Below are 22,587 nucleotides of genomic sequence, written 5' to 3'. Positions count from 1 at the left end.
TCTCGCACGGAGTTTGCTCTCACGAATAAAACAGCCTTATGTCAGTAATACCACCGTTCCGTAAAGAATCAATCGGGTGAGTCCAGTAGTTAAGCGACTGGCTACCGACCGCGCGAACATCCAAAATACTTGCAGATGTTCGATTTGTTTATCTTTGCCCTATATCTTTTTGCTCTAAAACTGGGCTGGGTCTGAGCATGCAACATGATGACGTGAGGCCTTATTATAGAGCGATCCCGTCTTGTATTTGCGCAGTAGAAGAGGATGAAAACCAGTAGTTTTTTTTCTTTTGTTCGGTCTTGCTCGTCCTATTACTTGCGGCACACTCCCCCACCTTGCTGAATCTGTGTCCTTACACATAGCTGAAGGGTGCATTTTATAGGACCCATTCAGAAAATTACTCCTTGACAGGGCAAAAAAGGCAATGCGCAAGTAGAAAGCTTATATGTATTACGCTGGTTTGACAACCGTAGTGGTCGCTGTATTGAGCCATGCCATCGGCCTCTCATAGCTGGGTAAGACTGGCATAGCATAGTTATTTAAAAACTTTTTGAGCTGAAATCTGTGAGAACTATGCCAGTGGCTGACGCAAATGCTTTATAACGATCGGTGCTTAGATGTTTCGAGGTTGCCTTTTGGCCTTACACAATTACTAAAGTTTTAGACCCACGCCAAGCGATCACACAGGGAAAATATTTTACAATCCTGCCGTCAATGCACTGACGCCGGTTCTCTTCGTGAAGTGAAAACCGACATGAACAAAACAGTTCACAACGCATACGGACGCTGCTGCTGATAGTGCATGTCGCAGGTTTGCGCAGCCAAGAGAACTTTTCGCATGTTGTAGTTTCCCGCTCCACCGAAAGGCTACACAGTGTTTTTTTCAACGACCTAGTATGAACTGACATCGCGTAAAAAATACGGAGGACGATCCAAAGCATGTACAAATCATTCCGCAACACGTGACGGTAACGCATTCATGCAGTTCCGCGCCCGTGCTCACAAGCTAGAGAAAATGAAAGGCTCGCCCTGTGCCCTTTTCTCCACGCTCACTGAAAAGGTCGATACTGAAAGTGGTAAGTCACGAGCTGTTATTGGAAAGACAGAAGGAAATAAACCAATCCGTTTGAGTAGCTAGAGGCTCATTTATAGTTGTCGGCTATCAAAGCGAGACGTATTCGAGGAGAAAACATCCTTGCCTTGTTGCCTCATATTTACAATAGAGGCCATGTGTGCAACTTAACAATGAAGCGACAAACGCTAATGATCAACAGGAGTTGTTGATAGCGAACAATCGAGAACGTTATCTCGAGATTAATCACTCGTCTCATCCGTTGTATTACCTCGTTCTTGTCTCATCCACTATGTGAAAGTGCAATATAGACTAGGAATAGGTTAGCCTTGACATCTCAGAAGGCTTCAATACGATATGCGTCTTTATTCGTAGAGTTACAGCATTTACTTACAACTGGGATCCGTTCTTCCAGTGCAAATCTGACAGAATTTATTATTAGAAGTTGGGTCACATTATAAGCATACAGAAAGCTCATTGAAAATTTGAATGCATAGAATACGCATTTGAATGTGTAGTACACGCAAGCCATTTAAGCCTTTAATGCGTGATATTTAGCCTTGTTCTTTCTGTACGTTATTCCAGAGGTGGCTTAACGAAACAGCATAAATACAAAGTAACATGTTGGGACACTCATGAGTTAAATTTCCTGTTTAACGAAAATTTCAAGAAAGATTGGTAATAAAATTGAATCTTTCTTGTCTAAAGCTACATTGTGAAAGGTTCATAATTGAGCTGCCAGAGCAAAACGCAACACATAAAAACCAAATTGACGCTACTGGGGTAATTGCTGTTTGTCTGAACAGATGACGCTACTAGCTCTTTCTCCTGTGGCGAACACTTGCGTCCAACTTGTTTTGACTTCCTGGAATGATTGGTCTTGACTCGCTTCCCTTGTAATGCTCAAGCGTTTACTAGTGATTTAGGACACATCAAATGTTAAACGAAAGAGACAACAAAAACAATGACCATCAGACTAGACAAGTGGACTTCCCGAATAATAGACAAACAGGATGCAGGTGCATCTGAGGGCTTTATTATTTCCTGTGGATCCAAGCTGAAGCTGACCTCGGCCGCAACAGCAGTCATATATATTTTTTTAGGTGACGGCACAACAAGTAGCTGTATCGTAAGCTGTGCAGTTCAAACGAAGAACGAAAGGCGGAGATGGGCAGTTTGTTAGAAACCACGTTTGGGAATAACTCTTCTATATCATCATTGACAGCTGGTCATGACACTGACTCCGAAGGTAAGGTGACGATCGAAGTAATATAATTGCAAATTTTGATTCTTCAGAAGCCTTTATCTCAGGTAATCAATATTTGAGCAAGCAGTACGGTTAAGAGGTTTTGGGATGCCAAATGCGTGCTCCACTCTAGCGAGAGAAGTCATCAGAGAAACGTGGAGAGGTTAGCCAGGCGTGAGCCTGGTTAGCTACACTGCCACTCTAACCTGACTGATAAAAATTAATAGGGATGGACAAAAAGAGAGAGAACAGATAATCTATGTCCGATTTGCTACCGTACACACCGAGAAGTAAGATTGGAAAGTGAAATACAGATAGAACATCAGTTTACATGAATCACATGGACTGTACAGGCTATGTCCGAAAGAGATAGCTGGCTTTCGAGCAAAACTTCCGCGTTCCACATACGAGCACTTGTGTATCGCCTTCAGTTACTATGAAAGAGCTCTCGTGGCTCCCTGGGCTCACGAACTGTGCGGCAAGGCTCCCAGAGCCATCAATCCAGCGCGAACGCACGTATTGGCAGCTCCAGAATCCGTTACTTTTCCTGGCAGCACTCTCCCCCCCCCCCCCCTCAAAAAAAAAAGAGAAGAAATATGGCTACGACATCCAGATTCACGGTGGCTCTCACGGTGGTGTTGTGCTTATGTTTTTCGTTGTGGAACAGAATCGAGGTGCTTCATCGAAGCCCGAAGGTCTCTGCTGCCGATTACCTTGTTTTGATAGGTCTCAAAGATTTTATCAACGAAAACGCGGAAATCGATTGTGCTGCGGTTGGAAATACCTGGCCTGCGTAGCGAGCCGCTTCCGACATTTTAAAAATTGGAAGCCGTTCAAGCTAGCGCGATGCTAAAAATGGAAAGTGTTTGTTCCTAGGGGGCCTCGTAAAGGTGCAATCACTTATTCGCGACGTTACTCCACTTCTACAGGTAGGATACTTGACCATTATCAACCTTCATAGGCAACTCCGCAGTCTGACTCGAGTTGCAATGTACCCCATAGCATCCCACAATACGTAGGCAGTAACGCCTGTCGTGCTTTCAGAAGATAAATGCGGATAATGTGCACCGATAGAAAGAGGCAAAGAGCCTTCAAGTTACCCGGCCCGTTTCTCAGGAAATGAAAGCAAAACAGAGTTCCATTTCTTAGTCGGCACGCACCTTTAACTTTACAGTTAGCTGATCCATATGAAAAGGTAGTCTGCATCTGATTATTGGTGATAGTTCGTGCTCGCAATACGCAGTGTTCGACGCAGGGTGTAGACTTCGAAACACAGCAGACACCGGCCGCGCGTGGGAATTCTCAAATCCCGATGACTTGTGAGAAGTGAGGAACCAATTAGACCAAGTTGCGTTTCTTCCCATAGCTTTCCGAAATTTATCGAGACTTTTCTTTTGAGTAATGTAATTGCATTAGTGTAAATGCATGACTTGAAAACAAATTGAACGATTCGTAATACAATTCAGCTGTGTACACACTGTCGTAAAGCGAAGTAGCGTCGCCGTGGCAAAGGCCGAATGCTCCAAATATTGAAGGAGCGCTGTTTGCAGCTGCGCGTAAATTTCTTGCGCACGAATAAACTGACAACTCGTGGCGCAGAATGAGATAACTGCATCTCCTGCTCACACCGCTAAACGACAGCATGCTCTAAAAACCAAATGTGGCCTGGCGGCATAACATGTGTCACGATCAACTTCAAACCTTCCAAGCTAGTAATCCTTCCTGAAATCGGGGTCTCCAAAGAAAAGTACATTAGCAATAATATTCCTGTGGCCTAATTCATTGGTAACACTAATGCTGTGGTGGAAAATAAACTGACCATACCCAATGAAGCTTGCGCGTACACAATTAATACATTAAAGCGCCTGCCTAAGCAAAGTACACTCCACGAGCATAGTGTCAGTCACTTTTTTTCCTAATGCGCCAGTCTCTTATCCATGTCCCTCTCCGTTGGGCCTCGTCTGCTACTGTCGGGAAACGACGAAATGGTATATTCCATTCTGCCCACCGCAGTGACGCGCCATAATGGTACGCAGCAAAATTCTTTCTCCATCCGTTTTTTTTTTCTGTCTCTGAGTTTTTCACACAGGCATCACGTCGATTTGAGAACTACGAGGCAACGTTGCACTGAACCTGCGGCTGAACCTAGATCAGCTGGTTCTTGGCAGGGCTACTAGGAGGCGAGCCTTTAGTTGCAGCCGTAAATAACACTCCTACTAAACAGGGACTGAATATTCCACATACAGTGACACTCTTGGGAGACGCATTGTGCAGCAGGCAATGCACGTTTCTTCCCTGCTGATCTATGCAATTTCTATTTAGGGAATGCGATTCTGCCATAACAGACGAGTAAGTAACAAATTAATTAACAATTGTAACAAAGAAGCCTCACATTGGCTTGGTGAAAGGCATAGATGTTGTGAAGCCCTGGCGACTAAACCACATTGTATCTCCTAGCTGTGTCCCCTGTGCCCGGACGCAAAGGTATTCGCATTTGTTTTCGCTCAAGTAAGCGCAGCTTCTGGCAATCCATTATCGCTGAATACGTAGTCGGAATACGTGTTTCCTGTAAAGCGACATAGGACGTTAGACCATAGAACGACCTGTAGAACGTTATCATAAAAGGCACTCATAAATTCTTAATGTGGTTTACTACTCAGAATCTTATAAAGCTGTTAACTTGACAAAAGCCTCCTAGAACCTACTATATATATATATATATATATCGATATAATAACCTTCCTTGTTACCCCATTTAGTTTGGTAACTCCTCACAAATTTCTTGGCGCCTTATTATTATTTTACATGTGCATTTATCCCTATCACATTGGTCGGTATGATGTCAAAACGGGTGCACGCGCATTCCTAGCTGTCATGGTTATCCATTTTTCTCTTTCACTTTTGGCATTTCATTGTGCAGCCAAACCATCAGTTTAGTGCACAATTAATTTTTTTTTCTGGTTGCCTTATGCATGTCGTAACGGTTATATGTGACATACATTATATGGCACGTTTAATAAATGATGTGAATAATGCGGCATTTATTATAAATTCCTGCCCTTCTGTTATGTTGATGTTTATTAGTTCACCTTGTCATATATTTACTTTTTCATTTTATATTATTCTATTTTTCACACACGCATAGAATTGTATAAAAATGAGCTTGCACGCAAACACAAAGGATACGACATATGCAAAGAATGCAATCGGTCGCAGTTTGTTCAACTCTGATGTCAGTGGAGCTCACATTACAGACGTCCCATAACAAGTTGGGGGTGTACTGACCGCCTTCGAGGTCGCACAAGAGTTGCGGTAAATCCAAACAAAGAACAAAAGGCTATCCTGGCAGCTGCGACCCTTCACATGGTCTTTGCTAAAATGTCGCACATCTACCCTACATTCTATAGGCTGCGTCTTTCGTCATTCCTCACTTGTTGACACGACTGAATGTCCGCCTCTTGACGTCCGGCCTGTCCACAAACTGCCTACCGGGTTTTCCTTTCTCATTTTTTTTATAATATAACCGTGTGTGTGCGGAAGTTTGTGTTCATGGTTGTTTTTGTTGGCTTTGACATGAGTCAAAGCACGTGTTGGTATTCATGACGCCACTAAATGTACGCGTGCTTATGGTTATCAACTAGGTACACTTCTTTTCTTTTTCATAAAGCCACTGTGCCTACGCGCAAGTTTGTAAAGTTGGTATTCACGTCTTTGCGTTCTCTCTCTCATTTTTTTTTAATTTTTTTTTCATGGAGAAAAATATATACATTGAGATCTGTGTGCTTCCAGTCGCACTCTTGATGAAAAAGTCAGGGAAGTCTTGTCATTTTTCCTTCGCGCTTCTACTCTTAAAACTATTTCTGCGCCGGTCCATATGATTCTATGCTTTACTGATTATATATATAGACAGAGAGAGAGTGTATCAAAAATGAAAACAACGCATGTGGAAACACGCTATTTACTGTCCAAATGTTTCGGTTGGTGGGCCACATTTGACGAAGTAGCCTTCATCAGAACCTGCGTTTTTGCCACATCAGTATAAGTACTGTGGGTGTTGTTTCACGTAACTTGAACCATGGATTAGAAAAAGTGGTTAACCGCAGCTGAATCAAACCAACAACATACGGTTTGCCGTCATGTGGCGCTTCCTGGAGTATCTTTAATATAGAGCTTAATGATTAAATAACTAAGATCAACTATGCAAAACTTTAAATATTCACTTTACGGTGAAGTGCGTTTCCTTCTGCTGTAGAGGGGATTCGAAAACGACCGATCTAATTTCTTCTGGCAACGTACCTGCTGCGTGTCGACTTTTGCCGGCGTTTAAAGAAATCCCTCGAAATATGAAAGGAAACCGAGTGAGTGCGCTATCATACTGCAACGATCTCTCTTGCTCTCTTTCTCTCTCTCTCTCTCTCTCTCTCTATATATATATATATATATATATATATATATATATATATATCCTCCTGAAACCCGAATAAACCTATGGGACAGGAGCAGTGGTTGTCAAGCCGGTGTTTATTGCTTTCTGTTATGCTACCAACGTTAAAATAATTGTCTTTATTGAAATGGTATGATTAGATGCAAAAGCAGAATGTCAATGTACATGCAAGACGTGAACATATCATCAATTTTTGTATCATAAACAACGCATTTCATTCTTACACAACGAGGTCAAGGAGGAACTACGTGTAGTTGAATTGCCCGTTGCTGCTACTTCCAAGATTTTCACACATGCTCGAGAAATTCCAGAGTTTAAGGTTGCTTGTCACCCTCTGGGACAAGACAGGTTTCTAGATAAATTTAGTGGGGAACATCTCGACAACGGATGACTAGAATGTCAGTAGACTGGTTCCGTACAGTTCCACGTGTAACGTACTTGATATCAAGGACGGATATGTCAAGTATTTATTCTCTTCAGAGGTAATACTGAAAAAAAATAACTGTAGGCAATGTGCAATACACTTAACAAATGGTCTTAGAAATATATAACGATGTGGCTACAATATATATATATATATATATATATATATATATACAAACGTACCAACAATTATAAACAAACTGGCTTGAATTGTTTCAGTGGTAGTGAACGGATGTTGCCCGGTTAGGAATTCCAGACTTCAATTGTTGATAAAAAAAAACTGTATAGACAAGAACGGCACCGACAGCGGCGCTGCTGCGCCGGCGTTGAGAGCGCCGCATGCGAAGCAAAATTCTATTAGCGGGTGGTACTCCTCTCCCACCTCTCGTTCGCACCGCCTTGATTGCCTCCTGCACTGCGCGTGTTTTGGCACGTTTCGCGCCGCGCGCGGTGTGTGCCTACGTGTGTGCGCGTGGAGATTTCGCTCGAAGGGCGGTGTACAGTCTGTTTCACATTTAGGGGAAAACTCGCAGCGCATTGCATCGCGATGCGGCGAGCGCTTGAGTCCGGCGGCGGCAGCAGCTCGCGCAGGTGCTCGAGGGGCGGGATCTTGAACGGCGTCGCCTGCTACGGCGGCGCGCGCTGGCCGCATTGTCGGGAAACGTTCTACTATCAGTTGCAGGGCGCCGATCTCATCGCTACGGCGTGAAATGAGCCGGTATTCTTTACTATGCGTTGTGCGACGCCAACTAGAAGAGCGCGCAGTCACTCTCTTGGAGTGGCCGCCTCAATCCCCGGGCGCCAACATCATTTAACATGTCTGGGGCTCGTTGAAAGTATCGCTGGCGCACCGTCCCCTCTATCAGTCGCCCGAGGATAGGCTTCGATACACCATCGTCACTGACTGAGACGTGCAGCAAATGAACACATCCCTGATCAAGTCGTTCTGCACTTCACTGCCTTCCAGGATGAGCGCTGTGATCGCTGCCGCTGGGGACATGACGAGATACTAACTGAAGTTCCGAGCGTGACGTGTCCAATTCCCCGCCGGCGGGCAGAGTCTGTCTGGTGTAGCGAATGATTGTCGAGAAAAACCATTTCCAGCTCATTGTCTGAAGCTAAAACATTCATTTAATCGTATCCGTTTGTTTCATCGTGTTCGACTCCCATAGTTATCATTGTTGAGTGCTTTGTTTTCCTTTCGAGTCAAACAAAGACTGAACACGTTGCGCGCACATCTTGGTGCGTCTTGTTGCTGCTTATTACGGTAGCACACACAGTGAAGAAATATACGTACACTGCCCCTGACAGTAGCACGCTTCCCGACAATGCGGCCAGCGTGCGCCGCCGTAGCAGACGACGCAGATCACGACTCCGCCCCTCGAGCGTCTGCGCCAGCTCGAGCTGCTGCCACCGCACGACTGCATTGCTTGCCGCATCGCGATGCAATACGTTCCCAGTTTTCCCCTAAGTGTGAAACACACTGTACACGCTTCTATTTGTCTTTAAGAAGATCGGTAGGCTTGACGATTATTTTTATGGCTGCAATGCGGCGAAAGGGCAGCGTCTGCTTAACCATGTAAGTGACGCTGAGCAGGTGATTGGAAACGACATCGTATGTACCGCCGGAAAAATTGTCAGCACATACGATGCGGCACATACATACGGCACATACGAGCTAAAGTCATTTTTGCAGTTTCTCACAATATGTTTGCTACAAATCCGTGTTGTCTCTGATGGCGACAACGGTCTTCCATCGACACTGTACGGAAATAAACAAAATATATCGCTGCATAGCACAAGTACGACATGCGCACACAACTTTAACTACTGCGTCCCCTACAATTTGGAATAGAAGCAGCAATGTAGACAGCTTGGCCATTTTTTAACAGTGCTCAAGAGACGGTAGTTGAAAGTATTAGTAATCATTCCTGCTTCAGCAATGCCGGCGCGACCAAGACGCGGGCCGCGTATCGTCCAGTAACTCGATGGATCGGTGCAGTGGTGAAGCGGGAATGAACTCCGGTCATGTTCAATGCATCTTGCAGATATTCAATTTCTCGGCACGCGTGAACTTCGGCCACTGCTAGCGCATACAACAGAAGTGGTTTCCATTCTTGGGCAGAGCACACATAAACGAAACACGAGAAAGAAGACAAGACAAGCGCTCGTCGAACAAAAGTTTTTATATGAATAAAGGGATTATGTACCGAGTAATTATTAAATTCACGTGGGTTACATATAAAAACCGTCATACACTCAGGAGTGATCAATGAACGAGCTCGCTTCGTTTGCCAGTTGTTTACTTCGCTCGGCGCACCGCAGTAATCCATGTGTGTCGTCTGCTTTTTTCGTACCATTTTCTTGTGAATCGGCAGAATTTCTCTGGTGGCATCAACCATTTCGTGTTTACATTGCTGTCGTGACAGTTAACAACACAATAATAATTTCCGGTCATCCGAAGAGGCGCCGTCGCAAACAAGAGACGTTTCGCGCGCAGCGCGAACTGAACACGGGCGCGACCGCTAGGGAAGCGGCGGCGGAAACCTACACCCGTTGGAGATGAAATCGTTCCGCCAGGGGAGAAACGAGCGCTGGATTCTAGGATGAAACTTGGCGTGCTGTCGTCTATTGACAAGAACCAGTGTGGGCGAAAAAGGTTGAGATATTTAGAGCATGGTGGCTCCTCGTACATGAAGCTTCGGAAAAAAAATAGTTATCTCGAGAGGAGAAGCGAGAAGAATTGATGAACGTGCGAAGAAATTTTAGGCGTGCAAGTCTGTGACGCTCTGCAAGAGGAGTGAGACCAAGTAGTGGAAAAGAGTTAGCGCGAAAAAAATCCTGGTCATATCTCCTACAAACAAAACGCACTGCTTCTTTTTTTGCACTGATTCTAGTTTTTTTTGAAGTCACAGTGTTTGTATGGATTACATACAATGCCGCGATATTCGAGGATGGGGCGAATGAGGGTTTATATGTAAGAGGTTTAGCTTCTTGAGGAGCAAGATGCACCGTACAATGTAAGTGATATAATCTTTGAACGGCCTTTTTTCAGGTGACATCAACGTGTTTCGACCATGATAACTCGTGTGCTACTAGGATACCTAACTATTTGAATTCGAAGACCCTATTTGAAGTAACATTGTTAAAGGCATAGGCAAAGAAGGAAGGGCGTGAGCGTCGTGTAAAAGACATGGAGGCAGTTTTGCAAAAGTTGGCATTCATTTGCCATACTTTGGAGCAGTTACAGAAGTCAGCAGAATAATTGTAAAGGACAAGATGATCAGTAGGAGATTTAATTGTGTGATATAAAATAAGATCATCTGCTTAAAGGAGTATTTTAACTGAGGTATGTAGGGGGAGATCATTATTATAAATCAGGAATAAAAGAGGACCCAGTACTGAGTCTTGGGGAACTCCTGTGGAAACATGCATCAAGGTTGAGTTAGTAGAGTTGAAACATACATAGTGCGAACGCTTGAAAAGAAAGTCCGATATCCAGCCAACCAAATATGCATTTCTTAGCATGTCGAACAGCTTATGTATAGGTTTAGGGTGCCAGAGACTGTGGAAGGCCTTTGCAAAATCTATAAAGATAGCATCAATCTGGTCACGTATGTCTGAAGAACTGTTGACGTCTTGAATGAATTCTGTCAGTTGTATTATAGTGCTAAGACCACGTCTAAAACCTTGCTGGCAAGTGAATAAAATTTTGTTACATTGAAGAAATTCCATAATATGTTTAAAGATTATGTGTTCGAGTAATTTACATAAGTGTGCTGTTAAGAAGATTGGCCTATAGTTAGATAACAATTGAACGTTATCCGACTTAAATAAGGGGTTCCCGCGAGGCAGGAAGGGTGGCGGTTGAAAGAGATTTTCTAAAGATAATTGTTAGATATCTGCTGCACCAAAGAGAGTATCGAACGAGAAAAACAGTCGGGATACCGTCATGACCACAGGACTTTCTTGGTGTCTAAGTTTAGGATTAAGTTAAGTACACCCTCAGGAGACAGTGATAAATCGTCGATTGGAGGGTATGGTTCGGAATCAAAAACAGGGGTTACAGAGTTATTAGTCCTAAAGACAGAGTAGAAGCAGGTGTTAAAGGAAGAAGCTATTGTCTAGGAATCAGAAACTGCAACATTGTTAGTTAATAACGCGTTCCGGGATGACCCAGGTGGTAGGATAGCTTTCGAAAGTTTACGCGAAGATTCGCCGTCATTAATTTCGGCAAGGTTACTTCGCAATAAAATTCTTTTGCAGCAACCATTTCAGAACAGAGTTCCCTTTTAGCGCTATGAAATTGTGTAAATTTTTTTTGAGTCACCATAGCGTTTCGATCGCCGTAATATGGTTGCACGACGGGATAAATGCAAAAGGTCCCTAGTCATCCAAGGAAATTCAGTGTTTGTTTTGATTTTTTAAAGGAATAAAAAAGGTTTATACACTTATTAATAAGATTTTCGAAGAAATTCGACAGGGTATTAGCATCACTAGAGGTACTTATTAGTTCAAACTCATGAAAGGAATCGCATAGGGCGTCTGGTATGGCCAAATCATCAGCGCGGGTAAAGGCAGGAAATGTGCGGCAGATATAGCGGGATTTATTTATTTATTTATTATTTATTTAAAATACTTTCAGGGCCCAAAGGCACTACAGAAAGGAGTGGGGAAGAAATGGCAAGGCGTGCAGCAAACAAACAAACAGAAGTATTACAAGGCGTCTTGTAAAGCGATCTTGAACTGGTGGTCATCAGCAATGCTGGCGATTGTGGAGGGGAGGTGGTTCCATGCGACACTTGTTCTAGGAACAAAAGAGTCATTACACAATTTTGTGCGACAAGAAGGTAGCCCCACCTTGAAGCGATGATCGGTCCTTGAAGATATGTAATGAGGTGGTTGGAACAAAACGTCCTTCATCTCGTTGTTATAATAATAGATTTTATGAAAAAGGCTAAGGCGAGAGGACTTTCGACGCAACGAAAGGTCAGGCAAGTTTAGGGTTTTCTTCATAGATGTGACACTGGAATGACGTGAATAATTCGACAAGATGAAACGTGCGCCGCGATTCTGAATGGCTTCAAGAGTTTGAATGAGTGTAGTCTGAGTAGGATCCCATATGGCGCATGCGTACTCTAATTTAGAACGTACCAAGGTTTTGTAAAGTGTTAACTTCAGGGACGATGGGGCATCAAAAAAGTTTCGACGCAGATAACCAAGCATGCGATTGGCGTTGTTAGTTACAAATTCTACATGCGTATTCCACGATAGATTAGAAGAAATGTGAACACCAAGGTATTTATAGCTGTCAACAGATGGTAATGGAATATTATTGAGGCGGTAAGTACGCGGACAGTGATTAGTGCTGTGGCGAGAAACCTGCATACTTTTACATTTAGTTGTATTAAGTGTCATGAGCCATTGACTGCACCATTCAAATACCCTATCTAGATCAGGTTGTAGATTGAGATAATCGTCATGGTTAGTAATTTTCTGGTAAACCACGCAGTCATCTGCAAACAGTCGGACAGTTGAGGAAGAAAGGCAAGTAGGAAGATCATTAATATAAATCAAGAAGAGCAGAGGGCCCAAAACTGACCCTTGCGGGACACCAGATGTTACGGCAGAATTACGTGAAGAGAAGTCGTTAGCCGTCACATACTGACTACGGTTAGGGACGATGCCTGGAACTGACATTAACACAGCATTGTGGCCAGATGTTGCATCAATAAGATTCCATTCGTAACCGGCATTAAAAAGAGATGTAGTAAGAAAGACAAGTTCAAGGACGTATGTTTGCCGAGTGAAATCCGGAGCGATCTGGTGGGCGGGCCACAGAAGAATGAAATATGGACCAACTGCCGTCCGACAGCTACTTCGTGTCCGCTTACTTTCATGGAAGCTCAGTCAACACCAGGAGCATTAAAATCGCCAATGCAGATAACGTTGGATGAAGAAGTATTATAAATATACAAAAATGCTGAATATTAAAACCATGCGGACAGCAAACGACCCTTATAATCAACGACATATTTTCAAGTTGAACTTTACACCACGAAGATTCGGTATCACGTGGGAGTACAGAAAAGGGAAGGAGAGATTGAAGAATTGAAGAAATAGAGCAATACCGCCTCCTCTCCCGAATTCTCTGTCTCACCGAACCACTTTGAAACGAGGGGGAGGGGTTACCTCAGAATCATGCACGCCATCGTGTAACCAGGTCTCAGTAACACCGATATTTGGCGAGTGAGACAAGACCAAGGAAAGAAATTTTGAGAAATTGCTCACGAGGCTTTTTTCATCAACGTTTAAAATGGAATGTTTATTGCCAGTACCATGAAGTCAGGAGGATTTGGTCCCAGCAAGTGTTTTGGGCGGGTTTAATTGAGCCAGCAGATGATCTGACCAGAGTAGTGGATGCGCTATCCCAATCGTATCGTACCCTGTCAATAAATACATGATCAACTCGAAGTTGGGCAGATGAGCCACTGTCTCTATGAGAGCAGGATGTTTCCCAAAGCTTCTTGCGAGTATTACGAACTTGTGGCGAGAAGCCTTCTGAAACACGAAAAGCAGCGTTTTTAGCTTTATAGCAATTCCTCAGCACCAGCACCTTATCCTGAAAATCAAGGAGCTTCATAATAACGGGACGTGACGGGCCTCTGATAGTATTGGCGAGCCTATGACACCTTTCGATACGAGGACATGCGGTCTTAAGAGTGTTCTGGAACCACTTTGCAATGTTGGAAGAAAGTTTCTTGTAATTCTCGTTGGGGCCCTCACTTAGACATGTGTAATAATGTTGTTCCTACGCGACCAGTTTTCTAAATTGTCCTTTCTGCAAGGGAGAGTTGATATAGCGTTTTTTAATTGCTGGGTTTGAGTGTGTAGGTTGTCATTAGGATCCTGCGCCCCACTAGAAGTTGAGGGTGACTCCAGAGAAGATACACGAGCTTCCAAAGTCTCAAACCTCGTGTTAGCCAATTATTGAAACATTTTGATTTCAGCAATATCCAGAGCCAGTTTCTTTTGGCCGTTTAGGAGTTAGGAGAGCTTTTCCGCTACTTCGGGTTGTATATCAATATCTGTCAACCGGGTTTCTGAGGCAGCATCGCGCTGAGAACGAACGTTGGGACCAGGGTTAACTTCCACATCGCCGCTCAATAAAAGCCTGCGGCCGGCATTTAACAGAGCACAATACAAAAAAATATACACAAAACCATGGTTGCAGTCATGTGGGTGAGCGAACAGCAGCATTTATCGGTCATCAGAACGGATGCACCGAGAATTGGCAAGCTAACATATCTGCGTGATGAACAGACAGCGGATTAACATGGCGCCCACGCCGCTGCTGCCTCGTCATTGAAGAAGGGAACTGCCCCCCAGGGGACGCTTTTATAGCCGTAAACCATGTCGCAAACCTAGACCTATGTGTAATCTGATAGTAAGGTTTTGCAGCAGAAAACAGAAGCGTGCATATGTTCATGCGTCGCGCCATTTCTCAGCGTCCTATATTTAGCCTCTCTTGGTACAAAACTAACGGAATAGCTGTACTGTTCTAAAGTCACAAGAATTTCCAGGTTTGTGGTTGATTTTTATGTGCTGATTAGAAGTGAAGAAAAACACTTCGACTACGACGTGGTGAACGTCGTCGGTACTATGGGAAGGTTCCTCCAGCCTCTGCAAATCACGCACGAGGGGCCGGAAAACCACATGCTCAGATTTCTTGACCTAAAGCTCGTTTTTTCCCCAAGCCATGTATTCTGGACATACAATCCGAGGAGCAAGGAAGCCCTGTTGCTGTTTCCGTCGGCTCACACAAAGCTGGTAAAAAAAGGTAATTGCTCAGATGTGCCTGCATAACGCACTTAAAAAGTCGTGCGTGCATCGTCTAAACTAAAGGTGCGAAATGCAAATACATCGCCCAAATTCAGCAGCTTTTCCTAAACACTTGACTCCTGCGGTGGCTGAGGCTCTGCTGCGCCAGGCAAAGCAAGTATGCGTGACAGATCAGGTGTATGCCAATGAAAAATCTGATCCAAAATAAGGTGGCCGTCATTCCATATCTGCAGACGACGTTACATCGTCTCAAAAAGACTGGGGAAAATGCAGGCACGAAGTTGTGCAAAACGACATCACCGATGAAAAGCCATTTTGGCTTTTCATCGGTGATAAAATTAAATGTGGCCGGCCAGCGTTGCCGGGATTTTGATGCCGTGATCGTGAGTTTAGCAGAGCAGCGAACGATCATTTCAAATAAGGACCACATGACCCAGCTGGGCACATTTCCTTAAAATATCACCTTGCTGAAGAAAAACTCTGCAGTCGATCCTGCTCATGCCACGTGTTAACACGAAATAATGACGACGACAGAACGATCACGGCTTCTTAATAATGACTGCATGTCGACGACGCATCGGGAACAAAGCAATGGCGACGATGGCATGCGGACAATCGCCTGATGACGTTGGAATCGCTACGGTATAATTAAGACCATGGAATGCTCACGATGAGAGGATGACCGCATGTCGATGATGCAAAGATGAAAATGGCCTGATAATGAGGGAGTGACGACGTCGCTGTGACAGCGATGGCAGGATGGCCATTGAATGACACAGAAGTGACTGCGAAGGTACGAAGACGATGGCGTGAAGGCAGCGTGATGCAGTTGCTACAATGGTGCCAATAGTGTGACAAGGACGCCATTGTGGGGGTGGTGTGGCGACGAAAATTACTAAGCTGTGATGACGACGACGGCCTGGCGATAATAGGATGGCAATGCCAAAGTGATTATAATAGTGTGACGTCAATGGCATCTTAAAAAAGTGACGATAGAGTAATTACGCTGACGCCAAGATGACAATAGAACGGACCAGTACACAATGATGACGATCAAACGGTCGCGATGGCATGACAACAATTCCACGACTACGATGCATTATGACAATGACGTTACGATGACTGAAGAACGACAACAATGTGATGACGAATCCATGACAACTATTGGGGAAGACGCTAGAGTGGTGACGAAAGTATGACGACTAGAGGTGACGATTACACGATGTTTATACTCGAATCATGCCGATGATATGACGGTGATGGTATGATGATGGTGGCGTGACGAATGAAATGAGGCAGCTGGAATGAAGATGACGGCATGGCAACAATTTGATGACGATGCTAATATGAATGCAATGGCATCACTATGACGGAATGACGACCGCTGCAGGGCGACGACGCCGTGTGCATGACGACGTGATGACAATCAGATGACGAAGGCAGAATGACGTCGACGCAATGGCGACTTCCTGAGTTTTTCTTCGTTGGTTCAACTTCAGAACCAAACATTGTTTCATTTGTGCGCCCAATTGTTTCTGCACTGTGTGCCCCACTGCTGCTGCCTGTTGTAATCGGAATGGGAACATTATCTAGCGGTTTGCCCTTTCCTATCTCCACACTTCCATCATAATTTTTTGTTTTGATGTGCAATAAATATTATTATGAAGGCGTAACGATGCTCGAAGGATGAAGGAGAGATCACGATGGAATAAAGACGACGGAATTGCTGCCCCGCATCACAACGATGGCGTCTTGGCGTTGGAGCTGCATTTATTTTCATCCCCTGCCACCACGGGCCACTTTGACTCTTTGTATATTATACTGCATCTCCAGGCTTGGAGTGGCGCCTGACACCGGAAAAAACGCCGAGAGCAAGTGGGACTGCACCGATTCAGTTACAACCAAATTAGGAAAAAAACCGCTAAGCTTCAACAAGACCCTCCCTCACCAGAACAGGAATTGGCCTACCTGATGCAGTATTTGGTCACTCCCTCCCAAATGATTCATTCAATTATCCCGGGGGCCCTCAGTGCCCAGCAGCTGTGGAGCTCCTGACAAAGGCGACGATCAGACCTGTAACGTAGCAGAGGGTGCGAACATTTCTGGACCCGGACAAGCAGCTAATGGAAACTGAGCCTTGCAACGTTTAATCCCCAACCCTCTCGAATGAAGCTAGCCTAACAGGACTCTTTGAAGAACTATCAGGCATTGTTTGGGATATCATTGGCCTTAGGGGAACTAGAACTGGTGAGGCTTATACAGGGCTGACAAATGACCACGTCTTCTGCTATAGATGACTACCAGATAAGAAGCAGTTTGGAGTAGGATTCCTAATTTATAATGGCTCATCGGGCAGCATCGGTGAATTCTACATCATTTTTGATAGGGTTGCAGTAGTGATAATAAAATTAATAAGAGGTGTAGAATAAAGGTAGTACAAACCTACGCGCCAACCTACAGTCGCGATGATGAAGAAATAAAACAGGTTTATGAAAATGTTGGATTAGCGATGCGAAAAGTGCAACCTCAGTACATTGTAGTCATTGGTTATCTCAACGCAAAAGTCGGGAAAACGCAGGCTGGTGAACAAGCAATTGGCAACCATGGCGTGCGTTCTAGGAACATTCGAGGAGCGATGTTGGTAGAATTCCCGGAAAGGAATGAGCTGCGAGTAATGAGCACCAGCAGGAAACGTATGAACAAAAACTGGAACTAGAAAAGCCCAAATGGTGAAACCAGAAATGAAATTGATTTCACATTTTCTGACGATCCCAGCAAAGTGCAGGATGTAGAAGTGTTAAGTAGGGTAAAGTGCAGTGATCATATATTAGTGAGGGCTATGATTCACTTCAATTTGAAGAGGGGAAGAGTAAAAATGGTCAAGAAGAAACAGATCAGTCTAAATGCAGGAAGACATCAGGCTGGTACTTGTAAACATATTGCAGCTTTAGAACAAAGAGGTGAAGATGGCATATGGACAATGAATGAAAGCGTAGCTAGGCTGGTTTCAGAAGCAGAAATTAAAGTGGGGGGTAAGGCACCAAGGCAACCAGTAGGTAAACTCTCCCAAGTAACAAAGAACCTAATAAAGAAACCACAAAGAATGAAAGTGTCCAACTCAGGAGATGGGACAGAATTCGCGGAGCTATCAAAACTAATCAACAAGGAAAGAATAAGAGATATACGAAATAATAACGTGAGAAAAACTAAGGAAGCAGCAAAAATGGACGCAGGCTGAAACAATGAGAAGGAACCTGGCATCGTACAAACCAAGGTGTATGCAATGAACGATAAGCGGGATGATATCATGAGCAATCTCGAAGATATAGCAAAAGCAGCGGAAGAATTCCGTACTGACCTGTGCAATACCCAGAGGACTCAGGATAGTTAGGCAAGGGAACAAGAGTTCAAGATCGCCGGTCAACCTCTAGAGTCTGTGAAGGAGTACACTTACCTAGGTCAATTACTCACAGAGGTCTCTGATCAAGAGAAGGAAACTTACAGAAGAATAAAAGTGGGTTGCAGCGTATTCGGTAGACATTGTCAGATCCTGACTGGAAGTTTATCAATATTATTAAAAGAAAACGTACAATGAATGCACTGTACTGGTGCTGACATATGGGGCAGAAACTTGGAGACTGACAAAGAAGCTCGAAAACAAGTTAAGGGCCGCGCAACTTGCGATGGAACAAGGAATGTTAGACATAAAATTAGGAGACAGGAAGAGAGCGGTGTGGGTGAGAGAGGAAACACAGATATCCGAAATTCTAATTAATAGTAAGAGAAAGAACTGGAGCTGGGCTGGTCATGTGATGCGTAGGTTAGGTAACCGGTGGACCATTAGGCTTACAGAATGGGTTCCAAGAGAAGATAAGCGCAGTCGAGGACGGCAGAGGACTAAGTGGCGTGATGAAATAAAGAAATTCACAAGCGCAAGCTGGAATCGGTTGACGAAGGACAGGGGTAATTGGCGATCGCAGGGAATGGCCTTCGTGCTGCAGTGGACTTAAAATAGGCTGATGGTGAAGATATTCGGTGTTTGTTTGCAATATGTGTTGTGTTTTTTAGCAAAAACTCCAGTATTTCAACGATAGCCATGTATAGCCTGGAAATATGATAGTTCTCTCACATCCGAGCATTGAGGAAGGAATTACGCAGTTTAATTTCCGAGGAATCGCTTGGAAGCTTGGAGACCTTCGTCAGGGACTAGTTGATCACCGACGCTTTGAATCAGTGTCACTGTTTGCGCGCAGTGGTAATTTCCCATACTACTGTTCCTAGTTCTTAGCACAGCATGTAGTAGCAAAGCGTTATAAGATTTCCGGCTGCAACCACCTTATTGGCGACAAGTTTCTTGGCCCAGGAAAGTCACCTAACATATCTTAGTTTTCTTTCTGCACAGCGTCCCCACCTTCCACATGGCATGCCCAGCTGAGCTGGCACGAACGAATCATGCTCTGGGTGCTACGGCAGGGAGTCATACCAAGGCATTTCGCAATCGTACCAGACGGTAACCGGCGCTTCGCCAGGAGAAACGGATTAACGCTGAGCCATGCTTACTCCATAATGCTCCAAAAACTCACTCTGGTAAGAAGCCTAGTTGGAGTAATGTCAGAATCATCTATAGTGTTTTGTTGCATTACGCAGAAGGACTTCGGTACTGAATACAAGCACCAGATAATTTCAGCTGTCGGAAAGTTGAGTTTTAGTATGCACTATGATGGGGACATCAGAAAATGTGGTGATCAATCTGGAAAATCAGCACACATGAAATACCATATGAGCTCAAGGAACGCTAAACTATATTTACGAGGCTAGAAAGTACAGAACGCGCTGTCTCAATAAATGTATGTGCTCATAATTGCTGAAAACACCTTATCAACATCACGAGCAGCAAGAGTCACAGCTGCCGCACTATCAATCAAAATCGTCTTGGCAAAACTGATAGATGACGCGTTGGTGTAAGGAAAGTACGCGAAATAATTCATGTCAGCTGTCATTACTCCTGCTGGTCTTTAAGCAGGAAACACTTTAAGCTCGCGTAGCCTGCGAGTTTCAAGTAACCTTGAGCACCAGAGCCATTTCGAGTAACCTTCAAGCACCAGAGCCATTATCCTGCCCCTCAAACGAGAACATCAGGGCAAGTTGCGCGAATAGAACGAGTGCACCCTGAGCAACCAGCCAAAACATAAAGAAATGTGGTCTCTGACGCCCAACTATTCCCACAAGACCGCTTTACATACAGTAGTTACTGCCCAAACGAGTTAGAAAAAGTATTGCTTCTCAGTTCTTCTTAATGCTTGTTCACAATATTAGTAAAGCTATAGATTGTAGTAAGCTGAAGTTTTATTTGATGGTTTCAATAGTAACGTTCAAAAAGCAGATACAGGGCACCAGTACTCCATTGTCATATTTTGGCGCTGCGCACTGAATGCCGGCGGCACGCGAATTTGGTGGCGCAGGTTTGACATCGCCTCGAGAGATGGCGCCAAGCTGCGTTGCGCCTCCTTCAGGCGCTTCTACCCGCCGCGGTGGCTTAACGGTTATGTTCTTATGCTGCTAAACACCAGGTCGCGGCATGAAGTCCCGGCCGTGGCGGCCACGTTTAGATGGAGGCGAAATGTAAAAACGCCCGTGTTCCGTGCATTGGGGGCACGTTAAAGATCCCCCGGTGGTCAAAACTATTCCGGAGTCCCTATTACGGTGTGCCTCATAATAAGATCGTGGTTTTGGCTCATCATCATCATCATCAGCCTGGTTACGCCCACTGCAGGGCAAAGGCCTCTCCCATACTTCTCCAACAACCCCGGTCATGTACTAATTGTGGCCATGCCGTCCCTCCAAACTTCTTAATCTCATCTGCCCACCTAACTTTCTGCCGCTCCCTGCTAGGCTTCCCTTCCCTTGGAATCCACTCCGTAACCATTAATGACCATCGGTTATCTTCCCTCCTCATTAGATGTCCTGCCCATACCCATTTCTATTTCTTTATTTCAACTAAGATGTCATTAACTCGCGTTTCGTTTGTTCCCTCACCCAATCTGCTCTTTTCTTATCCGTTAACCTTACACCCATCATTCTTATTTCCATAGCTCGTTGCGTCGTCCTCAATTTAAGTAGAATCCTTTTCGTAAGCCTCCAGGTTTCTGCCCCGTAGGTGAGTACTGGCAAGACACAGCTATTATGCCCTTTTCTCTTGAGGGATAATGGCAACCTGCTCTTCATGATCTGAGAATGCCTGCCAAACGCACCCCAGCCCATTCTTATTCTTCTGATTATTTCCGTCTCATGATCCGGATCCGCCGTCACTACCTGCCCTAAGTAGATGTATTCGTTTACCACTTCCAGTGCCTCGCTACCTATTGTAAATTGCTGTTCTCTTCCGAGACTGTTAAACATTACTTTAGTTTTCTGCAGATTAATTTTTAGACCCACTCTTCTGCTTTGCCTCTCGAGGTCAGTGAGCATGCATTGCAGTTGGTCCCCTGAGTTACTAAGCAAGGCAATATCATCAGCGAATCACAAGTTACTAAGGTATTCTCCATTAACTTTTATCCCCAATTCTTCCCAATCCAGGTCTCCGAATACCTCCTGTAAACACGCTGTGAATAGCACTGGAGAGATCGTATCTCGCTGCCTGACGCCATTCTTTATTGGGATTTTGTTGCTTTCTTCATGGAGGACTACGGTGGCTGTGGAGCCGCTATAGATATCTTTCAGTATTTTCACATACGGCTCGTCTACACCCTGATTCCGTAATGCCTCCATGACTGCTGAGGTTTCGACAGAATCAAACGCTTTCTCGTAATCAACGAAAGCTATATATAAAGGTTGGTTATATTCCGCACATTTTTCTATCACCTGATTGATAGTGTGAATATGGTCTATTGTTGAGTAGCCTTTACGGAATCCTGCCTGGTCCTTTGCTTGACAGAAGTCTAAGGTGTTCCTGATTCTATTTGCGATTACTTTAGTAAATAGTCTGTAGGCAAATTTGGCTCATAAAACCCCACAATTCAATTCATTTTTCCTCTAGCTGAGCAGTGCGCTCTGTCTCAATGACGTCTTTCTCTGCTTGCCGTGCGGTTTTCAGGCGCTTTTTTTCTTCTGGCCAGGGCAGCGTGCATATCGAGAGCATGATATGACGTGGGGGGGGGGGGGGGGGGGGCGCGGTTTGGTATGGTGGGGAGGCTGTGCCTTTGCTAACTTGTACTACACCAATTTTAATATTGTAGCTAGCATCACCTCCAACCAATCTGCTTTGCCGGTTCCCATTTGATGCTTACATCTGCTCTCGATTACGCGACAGCCAGCAATTACTTTTCTGGTATGGATGTACTCAATTGTCTGCTTCCGCTTCATGATATTTTTGAGCTCCCATGGTGCGTACTGCACCCATAAACACATCGCACCCCATAAACAAAATTACAATGTTCTAAAATTCGTAAGCTCATCTGTGGGTTCGTTCGCCTAGCAAAAAATCATGCCAATTGACAAAAGCCTTCGAGCGTTAAGGGGCTTAACAAGGTGCTTATATTCTTCTGTCACGAAAGTTGCTCA

This window comes from Dermacentor andersoni, chromosome 10, assembly GCF_023375885.2.
Source record: "Dermacentor andersoni chromosome 10, qqDerAnde1_hic_scaffold, whole genome shotgun sequence".
Lineage (NCBI taxonomy): Eukaryota > Metazoa > Arthropoda > Arachnida > Ixodida > Ixodidae > Dermacentor > Dermacentor andersoni.
This window is presented reverse-complemented; position numbering follows the sequence as displayed.